The 13,405-nt window shown below is 42.5% G+C and overlaps 1 long non-coding RNA gene across 1 annotated transcript; it reads left to right on the top strand.

Moving 5' to 3' along the window:
* The first annotated feature begins 6,950 nt into the window (after positions 1–6,950).
* On the top strand, positions 6,951–7,675 carry LOC122459676. The gene is made up of 2 exons (XR_006280500.1): positions 6,951–7,002; positions 7,616–7,675. It is a non-coding gene; the product is annotated as an uncharacterized LOC122459676 (long non-coding RNA).
* Positions 7,676–13,405: the final 5,730 nt, after the last annotated feature.

The raw sequence follows: 13,405 nt of genomic DNA, 5'->3' as shown, positions 1-13,405 counted from the left end.
AGATTCATTCAATATATTCATACGGAGCAAAAGATTAAACATATTTACTACGATATTGAAGGATGTAAATGACTTTCCAAAGAAAGGGTTAAAAACCTTACAGAAGCTGCCATCTCACTAGTGAGAGTGGGTAATGTCCCAATATTTATTAAAACTATTGAAATCAATTAGGTGCCTTTGAATTTGATGTTCATTTACCACAGGGTTGTTTCACAACCACAAAAGAAAGTTGGTTGAATTTAAGTAAAAACAAGGACTGCCCAGCTCCCAGAAAAATGTGACTAAAAAGGTATTGTGATGAGCTGATTTGGTCTAGGACTGGGAGGGTTTAAATCCATTGTAAGTGTTTTGTAATAGAAGCATTCTAGGAATGTAGTGTGGCTGGAGATCAGGGCAGAAATGTGTGAATTATAAATTTCACTTTGTATTTGCTATCTAATATCTCTGTTCAAGAGTGTACCCACATGTAAATAAATTAGATTAAGATACAGGCTCTTGTATCAGTATCAAATCTTTTCTCATCCAGCAAAGAGATAATTCACTAACATAGTCAAATTCAAGCAATTGGAAGCAAGCAGGTACAAGGTTTGTGGATTTTCAGTTTTGGAAATCAGTGGGGGTTGTACCTGCTTATTTCAGGACTAACTCTGGCTGCTAGAGTACAAATCTTCCTCGCAGTTCTGCATCAGGGAAAGAGGGCTTGGTAAATGAGGAAGTGAAACAATTCTAGAAAGAGGTTTCAGAGTGGTAGCTATGTTAGACTGTATCAGCAAAAACAACGAGGAGTCCTTTGTGGCACCTTAGAGACTAACACATTTATTTGGGCATAAGCTTTCGTGGGCTAGAACCCACTTCATCAGATGCATGGAGTGGAAAATACAGGAGCAGATATAAATATATGAAAAGATGTGAATTGCCTTACCAAGTGTGAGGTTAGTCTAAGGAGACAATTCAATTGACTGAAGGATATCAAGGGAGGAAAAATAACTTTTGAAGTGGTAATGAGGGTGGCCCACTTCGGACAGTTGACAAGAAGGTGCTAATAACAGTAGGGGGAAATTAGTATTGGGGAAATTAGATTTAGGTTTTATAATGACCCAACCACTCCTAGTCTTTATTCAGGCCTAATCTGATGGTGTCCAGTTTGCAAATTAATTCCAGTTCTGCAGTTTCACATTGGGGTCTGTTTTTGAAGTTTTTTTGATGAAGAATTGCCACTTTTAGGTCTATTATTGAGTGACCAGGGTGATTGTGGTGTTCTCCTACTGGTTTTTGAATGTTAGGGTTCCTGATGTCAGATTTGTGTCCATTTATTCTTTTGCGTAGAGACTGTCTGGTTTGACCCATGTACATGGCAGAGGGGCATTGCTGGCATACGATGGCATATATCACATTGGTAGATGTGCAGGTGAACGAACCTCTCATGGTGTGGCTGATATGGTTAGGTCCTACGATGGTGTCCCTTGAATAGATATCTGGAAGAATTGGCACCGGGGTTTATTGCAGGATTTGGTTCCTGGGTTGGTGTTTTTGTTGTGTGGTGTGTAGTTGCTGGTGAGTATTTGCTTCAGATTCAGGGGCTGTCTGTAAGTGAGGACTGGCCTGTCCCCCAAGGTCTGTGAGAGTGAGGGATCATCCTTCAGGATAGGTTGTAGATCCTTGATGATGTGCTGGAGAGGTTTTAGTTGGGGGCTGTAGGTGATGGCCAGTGGCATTCTGTTACTTTCTTTGTTCGGCCTGTCTTGTAGTAGGTGACTTCTGGGTACCCTTCTGGCTCTATCAATCTGTTTCTTCACTTCACCAGGTGGCTATTGTAGTTTTAAGAACACTTGATAGAGATCCTGTAGGTGTTTGTCTCTGTATGAGGGACTGGAGCAAATGTGGTTGTATCTTAGGACGTGGCTGTAGACAATGGATCGTGTGAGGTGGTCTGGAGGAAAGCTGGAGGCATGTAGGTAAGTATAGCGGTCGGTAGGTTTCTGGGATAAGGTGGAGTTTATATGACTGTCACTTATTAGCACTGTACTGTCTAGGAAGTGGACCTTTTGTGTGGACTGGTCCAGGCTGAGGTTGATGGTGGAGTGGAAATGGTTGAAATCTTGGTGGAATTGTAGGAGTAGGATTTTATATTTGTATTAGAGATTATAATGATTGACGGTTATAATAATGTAGTATGTATTAAATGTATTAATGTATGATTTGAATGTATGATTTGATTTCATCCTGCCAGCCACCCTTTTTGATTTCAAGGTAGGAATAGACCAGAATAGTCCTTATGGCTGATTATGGACACCTTTTGTTTTAGGATAAGATTTCATTACAGTATTTTCTATAAGGTCTTACTTCTTGTAAGCTGTCATAAATATAAAGGGAAGGGTAACCAACTTTCTGTATACAGTGCTATAAAATCCCTCCTGGCCAGAAGCAACATCCTGTTACCTGTAAAGGGCTAACAAGCTCAGCGAACCTGGCTGGCACCTGACCCAAAGGACCAATAAGGGGAAAAGAAACTTTCAAATCTTGGGGCGGGGGGAGGCTTTTGTTTGTGTTCTTTGTTTACGTGTTTTTTCTCTGTTGGGATTGAGAAACCAGACAGAAATCCATCTTCTCCAACCCATCCTAATCCAAGTTTCCAATATTGCAACCAGGCAAGGCGGATGAGTTTATCTTTTGTTTTATGTGAATTTTCCCTGTGTTAAGAGGGAGGTTTATTCCTGTTTTCTATAACTTTAAGGTTTTTACCAGAGGGGGATCCTCTGTGTTTTGAATCTAAATACCCTGTAAAGTATTTTCCATCCTAATTTTACAAAGATGATTTTTACCTTTTTTTTTGTAATAAAATCCTTCTTTTAAGAACCTGACTGATTTTTCCATTGTTCCAAGATCCAGGGGTTTGGGTCTTTGATGATTTTGTAATAAATTGGTTAGGATATTATTCTCAAGCCTCCCCAGGAAAGGGGGTGTATAGGACTTGGGGGGATATTTTGGAGGAAGACATCTCCAAGTGGTCTCTTTTCCTGTTCTTTGTTTAAAACGCTTGGTGGTGGCAGCATACTGTTCAAGGCCAAGGCAAAGTTTGTACCTTGGGGAAGTTTTTAACCTAAGCTGGTAAGAATAAGCTTAGGGGGTCTTTCATGCGGGTCCCCACATCTGTACCCTAGAGTTCAGAGTGGGGAAGGAACCCTGACATAAGCATTGCAAACTAAGTTGTGTAAGGTTCTTTTGTAATCCCTTTAGTAACCATATAATCCTTTCCAAAATGTTATCCTCTCTGAAAGTCTCTGTAAAATTGTTTGTTGTGAGTAAAGGATGTATGCATGGTTAAGGATGAGTGTGAAAGCCATCACAAATGACCAGTTGGTCAAGAAAAAGTGAGAGACTTGGAAACTCCAGGAGACAATCAGAAAACATCCATTTTATCTGATGCTAAACATGTTAGCAGCATTGACAACCTCAGAGGTGAGGCAGGTATCCCCGAAGGCAAGACAACAAATAGGAGATAATGATGGGAAGCCCCACAATAGCCATCAAATGTTAACAGCAGAAAACCCCAAGATTAACACCATTTAAGGACTAATGATTACAGGATGAATTTGCAAAATGCATGGACTCAAATGGGAATTTACAAGTATAAACCTGGGGTGTTTTGCCATGAAACTCTGGGTTCGATCCTGCAAAGCCTCGGAGCATTGGATCGCAACCAACAGAGCCCAGCTCCTCACTGGTGCTCAGTCTAACTGGCCATTAGATTGACTTGAGCTACCACAGACTGGTAACTGTAAAGACCATCTGCAGGACTTGTGTGTGTGTGTGTGTGTGTGTGTGTGTGTGTGTGTGTTGTGTAATTGAATGCATATGCTAACTGTTGTATATTCAATAAAATGCGGCATATTACCTTTTTCCCTGAAAAAGTTCCTGTGTGCTTCTGATAAGCATAACAGAATTCCTCAAGGGCCTCCTTCCCATTGGTCCAGATAATGAAGATGTCATCAATGTAGTGCAAGTAGAGTAGGAGTGTAAGGGGACGAGAGCTGAGGAAGCGTTGTTCTAAGTCGGCCATAAAAATGTTGGCATACTGTGGGGCCATGCGGGTACCCATAGCAGTCCTGCTGACTTGAAGATATAAGTTGTCTCCAAATCTGGGTGAGGACAAAGTCACAAAGTTCAGCCACCAGGTTTGCCGTGATGGTATAGGGGATGCTATTCCTGATGGCTTGTAGTCCATCTTTGTGTGAAATGTTCGAATAGAGAGCTTCTACATCCATAGTGGCTAGGATAGTGTTTTCTGGAAGATCATCAAAGGATTGTCGTTTCCTCAGGAAGCCAGTGGTGTCTCGAAGATAGCTGAGAGTGCTGGTAGTATAGGGCCTGAGGTGAGAGTCTACATAGCCAGATAATCCTGCTGTCAGGCTGCTAATGCTTGAGATGATGGGGCATCCACGATTCCCAGGTTTCTGGATTTTGGGTAGCAGATAGAATACCCCTGGGCTCTAGGGGTGTGTCAGTGTAGATTTGTTCCTGTGCTTCTTTAGGGAGTTTCTTGAGCAGATGTTGTAGTTTCTTTTCTTTTGGTAATCCTCAGTGGGGTCAGAGGGTAATGGCCTGTAAAACGTGGAGAGACACTTAAAATGGGTGAAGATGTATGCCTCTTGCTTGAACAATATATATAGCTGTCATATGAGCAGAAATTAAAGCAGGCTGGGAAGAAATAAAAGGTGGCTCAGAGGAACTTAAAAATAAGATGGAAACCTCCCATAAGGAATCAAAAGATGTTCTTAAGGCAGTAATAAAATACAGGAATATAGGCTCAAATTCTGCAATCTGATGCATACAAATATACCACTGTGTCCATGCAGAGTCCTATTGAAGCCATGAGGCTCCATGGTGGGGTGAAGGTCATGGATGCACCATGTTGAAGATTGGGGCCATAAAATGCACTAGAGAAACAGATCACTAGAATTCATATGAAATCTCCCCCACCCACTATAAGCTGCAGAAGAATAATTTATTTCAAATATCATCTGTAGTAAATGTTCCAGTTTTAAGGAACTCTAAGCAGTTAAGCAATATGTATTCCAGTATCTATTGGAAAAGCACTACAATGCATGAAGGCAGATACAAGACAGGGAAGGCACACACCATATATCTATTATCACTGATAACGGGTATCCAGAAAAATCAGCATGCTGCAGGACACAGACAAAGGCTCATGTTTTAGCCAGGTTCTACAAGCAGTCAGGTTGTTTTGACAAATGCTTCTTAGCACAAAAATCAAAAGAAATCCAGATCAAATTTCATTAGGATTTGTTTTTTGGTTTGGAGTTTTGTTTTATTTTATTTTTTTAAAAGGAGGAGTTGGGGGGAGGAAGGATTACTTTTTATTTCCATTTATACAAAAGAAGTTATGTCTTTCAAATATATTTAAAACAAGTTGTGAGGAAATGAAATCCGTTTTAAAAAAAACAAATCCTGCATCACATACTTGTCTGTAAACAACCCTACTTTGACAAAAATGCACAGTTTGCCTGTATGGCCCAGGAACACTTGGCACAAGTCCTGAGGTGGCCTTACGCCCCCTCTGCAAGAGCATGAAAATGAAGGTGTATTTCCAAATGAAATTCTCTTCATACACTTCTAAAGGGAATATCAATATTTGCCCTGTTCTTGTTCATATGTAATTTTTGTTTTGCAAATGATCTACAAGCTAATTTATGAGTAAAGACTGCAGGATTTTGAACAGTCTATAATGGGCCAAATCCTGTTTGACCAGGTATCTCAATGGGACTATTTGCATGAGTGAAGCAAAACAGGATTTAAAACGTCAGTTGAGTAAAAAATTTGCTGTAATAAACAGAAGCTCAGAAGAACATCAAATTTTTTTGCATTCCTATAGCTTAATGATAGCCAAAAGAAGAAAAGAGACGTATTGGTTTCATATGCCAAATTATGTACCCCTGGAAAAGATTTATAATTAAGAACAGACAGAGAAATATTTAGCAGCCAAAATAGGGTTTTGACCTATTATTAATATGTTTGCATAAGGACAGCTTTCAGAGTGGTAGCCCTAGTAGCCCTGGCCTACACTAGGAGTTAAGGTCAAATTTAGCAGCATTAAATCGATTTAACCTGCACCCGTCCACACGATGAAGCCCTTTTTTCTGACTTAAAGGGCTCTTAAAATCGATTTCCTTACTCCACCCCCGACAAGGGGATTAGCGCTGAAATCGGCCTTGCCGGGTCGAATTTGGGGTACTGTGGATGCAATTAGATAGTATTGGCCTCTGGAGCTATCCCAGAGTGCTCCATTTTGACCACTCTGGACAGCACTCTCAACTCAGATGCACTGACCTGGTACACAGGAAAAGGCCCGCAAACTTTTGAATTTCAATTTCCTGTTTGGCCAGCATGGCAAGCTGCAGGTGAGTGCAGACCTCATCAGTAGAGGTGACCATGATGGAATCCCAGAATCGCAAAAGAGCTCCAGCATGGACCAAACGGGAGGTATGGGATCTGATTGCTATAAAGGGAGAGGAATCAGTGCTATCAGAACTCCGTTCCAGTTTTCGAAATGCCAAAACGTTTGTCAAAATCTCCCAGGGCATGAAGGACAGAGGCCATAACAGGGACCCGAAGCAGTGCTGCGTGAAACTTAAGAAGCTGAGGCAAGCCCACCAGAAAACCAGAGAGGCAAATGGCCACTCCAAGACAAAGTCCCAAACATGCTGCTTCTATGATGAGCTGCATCCATTTTAGGGGGTTCAGCCACCACTACCCCAGCCGTGTTGTTTGACTCCTTCAAGGGAGATGGAGGCAACACAGAAGCAGGTTTTGGGGATGAGGAAGATGATAATGATGAAGTTGTAGATAGCTCACAGCAAGCAAGCAGAGAAACCGGTTTTCCCAACAGCCAGGAACTGTTTCTCACCCTGGACCTGGAACCAGTACCCCCCGAACCCACCCAAGGCTGCCTCCCGGACCCGCCACGCAGAGCAGGGACCTCTGGTGAGCGTACCTTTTAAAATAGTATACGTGGTTTAAAAGCAAGCATGTTTAATGATTAATTTGCCCTGGCATTTGCAGCTCTCCTGGATGTACTCCCACAGCCTTTGCAAAAGGTTTCTGGGGAGGGCAGCCTTAATCCATCCACCATGGTAGTTATTCCAAGGTTATTCCAAGCACTAGTGGTACTTTACCACTCCAGGCCAGTAGCACGTATTCGGGAATCATTGTAGAACAAAGCATTGCAGAGTATGTTTGCTGGCATTCAAACAACATCCGATCTTTATCTCTCTGTGTTATCCTCAGAACAGTGATATCATTCATGGTCACCTGGTTGAAATAGCATGCTTTTCTTAAGGGGACATTCAGAGATGCCCATTCCTGCCGGGCTGTTTGCCTGTGGTTGAACAGAAATGTTCCCCACTGTTAGCCACAGGGAGGGGAGAGTGGTGAGGGGCTAGCCACATGGTGGGGGAAGGCAAATGTGACCTTGGAACGAAAGCACATGTGCTATGTATGTAATGTTAACAGCAAGGTTTACCGTGAAAGAGTGTACCCATTGTTCTATAAAATGTGTCTTTTTAAATACCACTGTCCCTTTTTTTTTCTCCACCAGCTGCATGTGTTTCAAGGATCACAGCATCTTCTGCTTCCCAGAGACGAGTGAAGATTAGAAGGTGAAAAAAAAGCACTCGCGATGAAATCTTCTCTGAGCTCATGCTGTCCTCCCACACGGACAGAGCACAGATGAATGCGTGGAGGCAGACAATGTCAGAGTGCAGGAAAGCACAAAATGACCGGGAGGAGAGGTGGCGGGCTGAAAAGAGTAAGTGGCGGGCTGAAGAGAGGGCTGAAGCTGAAAGGTGTGGCAGCGTGATCAGAGGAGGCAGGATTCAATGCTGAGGCTGCTGGAGGATCAAAATAATATGCTCCAGCATATAGTTGAGCTGCAGGAAAGGCAGCTGGAGCACAGACCGCCGCTACAGCCCCTGTGTAACCCTGCCCTCCTCCCCAAGTTCCATAGCCTCCTCACCCAGACACCCAAGAACGCGGTGGGGGGGCCTCCAGCCACCCAGCCACTCCACCCCAGAGGATTGCCCAAGCAACAGAAGGCTTTTAAAGTTTTAAAGTTTTAAACTTTTAAAGTGCTGTGTGGCCTTGTCCTTCCCTCCTCCACCATCCCTCCCAGTGCTTCTCTGATCCACCACCCCTCCCGGGCTACCTTGGCAGTTATCCCCCTATTTGTTTGATGAATTAATAAAGAATGCATGAAGGTGAAGTAATGATGACTTTATTGCCTCTGCAATCAGTGATCGAAGGGAGGAGGGGAGAGTGGTTAGCTTACAGGGAAGTAGAGTGAACCAAGGGGCGGGGCGTTTCATCAAGAAGAAACAAACAGAACTTTCACACCGTAGCCTGGCCAGTCATGAAACTGATTTTCAAAGCTTCTCTGATGTGCACCGCACCCTCCTGTGCTCTTCTAACTGCCCTGGTGTCTGGCTGTGCATAACCAGTGGCCAGGCGATTTGCCTCAACCTCTCACCCCGCCATAAACATCTCCCCCTTACTCTCACAGATATTGTGGATCGCACAGCAAGCAGTAATAACAGTAGGAATATTGGTTTCGCTGAGGTCTAACCGAGTTGTTTAAAAGTGCGCTGGTGCAGTTTACAACATCCAAATGCACATTCTACCACTATTCTGCACTTGCTCAGCCTGCAGTTGAACAACTCCAGAATACTGTCCAGGCTGCCTGTGTATGGCTTCATGAGCAATGGCATTAAGGGGTAGGCTGGGTCCCCAAGGATAACTATAGGCATTTCAATATCCCCAACAGTTATTTTCTGGTCTGGGAAGAAAGTCCCTTCCTGCAGCTTTTGAAACAGACCAGAGTTCCTGAAGATGCAAATGTCATGTACCTTTCCCGGCCATCCCATGTTGATGTTGGTGAAACGACTCTTGTGATCCACCAGTGCTTGCAGCACTATTGAAAAGTACCCCTTGTGGTTTATGTACTCGCCGGCTTGGTGCTCCGGTGCCAAGATAGGATATGGGTTCTGTCTATGGCCTCACCACAATTAGGGACTCCATTGCAGCAAAGCCATACACTATGACCTGCACATTTCCCAGGGTCACTACCCTTGATATCAGCAGATCTTTGATTGCGTTGGCTACTTGCATCACAGCAGCCCCCATGGTAGATCTGCCCACTCCAAATTGATTCCCGACTGACCGATAGCTGTCTGGCGTTGCAAGCTTCCACAGGGCTATTGCCACTCGCTTCTCAACTGTGAGGGCTGCTCTCATCCTTGTATTCATGCGCTTCAGGGCAGGGGAAAGCAAGTCACAAAGTTCCATGAAAGTGCCCTTACGCATGTGAAAGTTTCGCAGACACTGGGAATCGTCCTAGACCTGCAACACCATGATGCTCACATTGCCACGTGCTTTGAGACAAGTCTGTGTCCATGTCCTCATCACTCTCGTCACCGCGCTGACATCGCCTACTCGCTCAGTTTCACTTTGCCAGGTTCTGGTGCTGCATATACTGCTGGATAATGTGCATGGTGTTTAATGTGCTCCTAATTGATCTAAGCAGGCTCCATGCTTGCCGTGGTATGGTGTCTGCACAGAAAAAAGGCGCGGAACAATTGTCTGCCATTGCTCTGATGGAGGGAGGGGTGACTGATGACATGGCTTACAGGGAATTAAAATCAACAAAGGGGGTGGCTTTACAACAAGGAGAAACACAAACAACTGTCACACAGAATGGCCCCCTCAAGGATTGAACTCAAAACCCTGGGTTTAGCAGGCCAATGCTCAACCCACTAAGCTATCCCTCCCTCTGGTATTTCAGGCAGGACTAAATCTCCATTAACGTTTTCAAGGTGCCCCTGACAGACCACACCGAAACGATTGTCGGTCATTGATTTCACAGAGGGAGGGAGGGGGGAGCAAATGAATACAAAACAAATCTGGTCTATTTCTTGTTTTGATCCACTCCATCTATCTTTTACATCTTTGGCTGGCAGCAGACGGTGCAGTAGGACTACAAGCCATCTGCATCTCCTGGCTGCTTGGCAGAAGATGGTACAACAGGACTGCCTGCAGGACTAAAGAGAATGACCTGGTCGAGTCACTCCTAATTTAGTCCCTGCGCCCATATCTGCCCAGGCGCTCCTGACCGACCTTACTGAGGCAGCCAGGAGCACCTCGGACATGATGAGGATCGTTTTCAGGCCTACTGCACCATCTGCTACTGTGTAGCAATGCAGTACCGCGTCTGCCAGCACCCAGGAGACATACGGTGACAGTGAGCTGAGCGGGCTCCATGCTTGCCGTGGTATGGCATCTGCACAGGTAACTCAGGAAAAAAAGCGCGAAACGATTGTCTGCCGTTGCTTTCACAGAGGGAGGGAGGGAGGGCCTGATGACATGTACCCAGAACCACCCGCGACAATGTTTTTTGCCCCATCAGGCATTGGGATCTCAACCCAGAATTCCAATGGGCAGCGGAGACTGCGGGAACTGTGGGATAGCTCCCCACAGTGCAACACTCTGGATGTCGATGCTAGCCTCGGTACTATGGAAGCACTCCGCCGAGTTAATGCACTTAATGCACTTAGAGCATTTTGTGTGGGGACACACACAATCAACCATATAAAAACAATTTCTAAAAAAATGACTTCTATAAATTCGACCTAATTTCGTAGTGTAGACATACCCTTAGTCTGTATCAGCAAAAAGAATGAGGAGTACTTGTGGCACCTTAAAGACTAACAAATTTATTTGAGCATAAGCTTTCATGGGCTAAAACCCACTTCACCGTTTTTGCATAAGGATAGTTTGAGAAATATTTTCAACTAGACTTTAAAGTATAGTTATATGTACTAAAAATATTACATTGAAAAATGTAAGTATTGACCTGTTTCTGCTCCCACTGAAATCCTATGTATATCTGGAGGCACAATAAGGGTCTGATCCAAGACCTATTGAACTCAGTGAAAAGACTCCCTTTGATTTTGAAGGGCTTTGGATCAGGCCATAACTGATTAAGGGTTAGATACTCTTTATACAAAACATAAGCAGCAAGTCTGATTTTAATAGCTTATTACTTGTTTTAGAGGGCACAACAAAATCTGAAATACTAAGATCCTACTGGAAAACTTTAAAAACAATTTAGAGACTAACAAATTTATTTGAGCATAAGTTTTCGTGAGCTACAGCTCACTTCATCGGATCCAATGAAGTGAGCTGTAGCTCACGAAAGCTTATGCTCAAATAAATTTGTAGTCTCTAAGGTGCCACAAGTACTCCTTTTCTTTTTGCAAATACAGACTAACACGGCTGCTGCTCTGAAACCTTTAAAAACACTGTCATTCTCTTTTTGGAACTTTCTGGCAATGTCTTTTTAACATGGGCTGCTTGCCATTGTGATCTGGATGAATTAATACAGGTTTGGGAATCAGGAGATTGTGGATTCTAATCCTGGCTCTGTTGTTGACTCACTATGTGGCCACTTTTCTGCCTTAGTTTTCCATCTGTAATATGAGAATAATATTTACTCTAGGATGTTGTGAGAATAAATTGATTAGTGTCTATATAGTGCTTTGAACATATAAAGCACTGTATAAATGTGAAGTATGATTGCTCTGCAACTTTCATATCTCAAACCTAGAAGATCACAGGCCTCTCTCTCAGCTTTTTTCCCCCATAGAATGTAAAAGACTAATCACCCTGACATCCTGAATGTAACTGTTAGCTACCCTCTGCCAGCTCTTGTTGCTAGTAAGCAGAGCCCATCATCTGCCCAGAATTCTGTTTCCTGGCAATATCTACAATTCTACCATTTCTACATACTATAAACTTCAGTGTAACAGGAGGAGAAAGGAAAAGTACCAGAGTGTGTGCCAATATAAGCAATCTATATTGACTGAGCTGATTCAAAGTCCCTCTGCTGAAACAATTGTGGGAAGAGTTCTTCTTTCTGTTTTGCTTTTTATTTCTGAACATGGATAGTATCAGATTCCTTTCTGAACTCCAGATCTGTCATGGTTTGCAATTGTTTTATAACGCTTTGAATCTCTGTAAAAACTGAAAAAGAATCTAGTTAATTGCTGCATTTACTGATAAAGACACTATCAGTTTCTTGGCTGTATGTCAGTCAGGATTTGAAAAAGCACCAAATCCAAGCTTTGTTTAACATCAGTATATCATTATTATCTAATGTAGTTCAAATATTGTAATATCTTAGCTAGGAAAGAAACTAATCAGTAGTGGATTCTTTTAGATATTTGATTTCCAAATGATTATGGAATAAAATCAATAGTGTAACGAGAGATTTTGCTTTTAGCTGTTTTGAAAAATCTTGCAATACCTTGAAGGGAAAACCTGAAAAAAGGGGTTTAAATATCTTAAAAATGTCACCTTTCCACATTGATATAATTAAGGTGGTGACAATATAAGGACACTTTGATTTGCATAAAACAGTAATTAGTTCTAAGACTAGGCTTTAAATAAATAGTAATTGGTGATAATTTAAAGTTAGAAATCCAAAATGGCAGATGCAATAATCCTCTATGAATGACACAGGGTTAGGGTATGGAAAGTTCCAGCAACTCATAGGGAGGAGCTTAGCTATCTAAAAATAGGATGACATAAGAGGGGAGAAGCTAGATAGGAAGTACAAATATGCTAATAAAAAGGGGAGGATCTAAATAGGAAGAGGAGTTATGCTAATATCTGGACGCTGATTGGCTGAGCCAGGGTAATAAATGATGTTAATGAGCAAACCTTGAGAGAGCAACCATTATATGAGGTGACAGCCAGCAGGCTTATTTGTGGAGTTTTTGTGAGTATGAGCTGAGAAGAAGGGAACAGACAAGATCAAGCAGGCCTCCGTATCTATGACAACAACAGCAGTGAGGACCGAAGATTCTGGAAGGCAGCAGCTTGTGATGCTGGATTTATATTTTTCCTCTCTACCCTAAAAAGACACATAGAAAAATGGATTAATAAATAAGCAAACTATTCAAAAGGTCCACATGGTCATCAGGTTAATAGATAAAATATATGGAACAGAAGCACGCAAAGGGTTATTTTTACCACAATTACAAAATATACAAGCATGCTCTCGATTTTAGGTAATACTCACATTCTTTTCAGAAATGACAACAGAAGATATCTAATAATCTAACCGCTACACTCCCTCAGGTGGCACCAGCAATTTCTCCAAAAACTGCGGGAGACTGACTTTGTCTGAGAGGGAGAACAAGATTTCACATGTATGCTGAAGATACTACAGTATCTGATTTATCATATCTAATTATAGATAGATAGAATATTTGACAGGCAATCCATTGTGACGAAGTGGGACTTATACCTTGTTCTTAATGTTTTCTCTGAATAT

Source organism: Dermochelys coriacea, chromosome 3 (genome assembly GCF_009764565.3).
Source record: "Dermochelys coriacea isolate rDerCor1 chromosome 3, rDerCor1.pri.v4, whole genome shotgun sequence".
In the NCBI taxonomy this organism is placed as follows: Eukaryota; Metazoa; Chordata; order Testudines; family Dermochelyidae; genus Dermochelys; species Dermochelys coriacea.
Note: the sequence above shows the minus strand (reverse complement) of the source record. Positions and strands in the feature narration are given on the sequence as shown.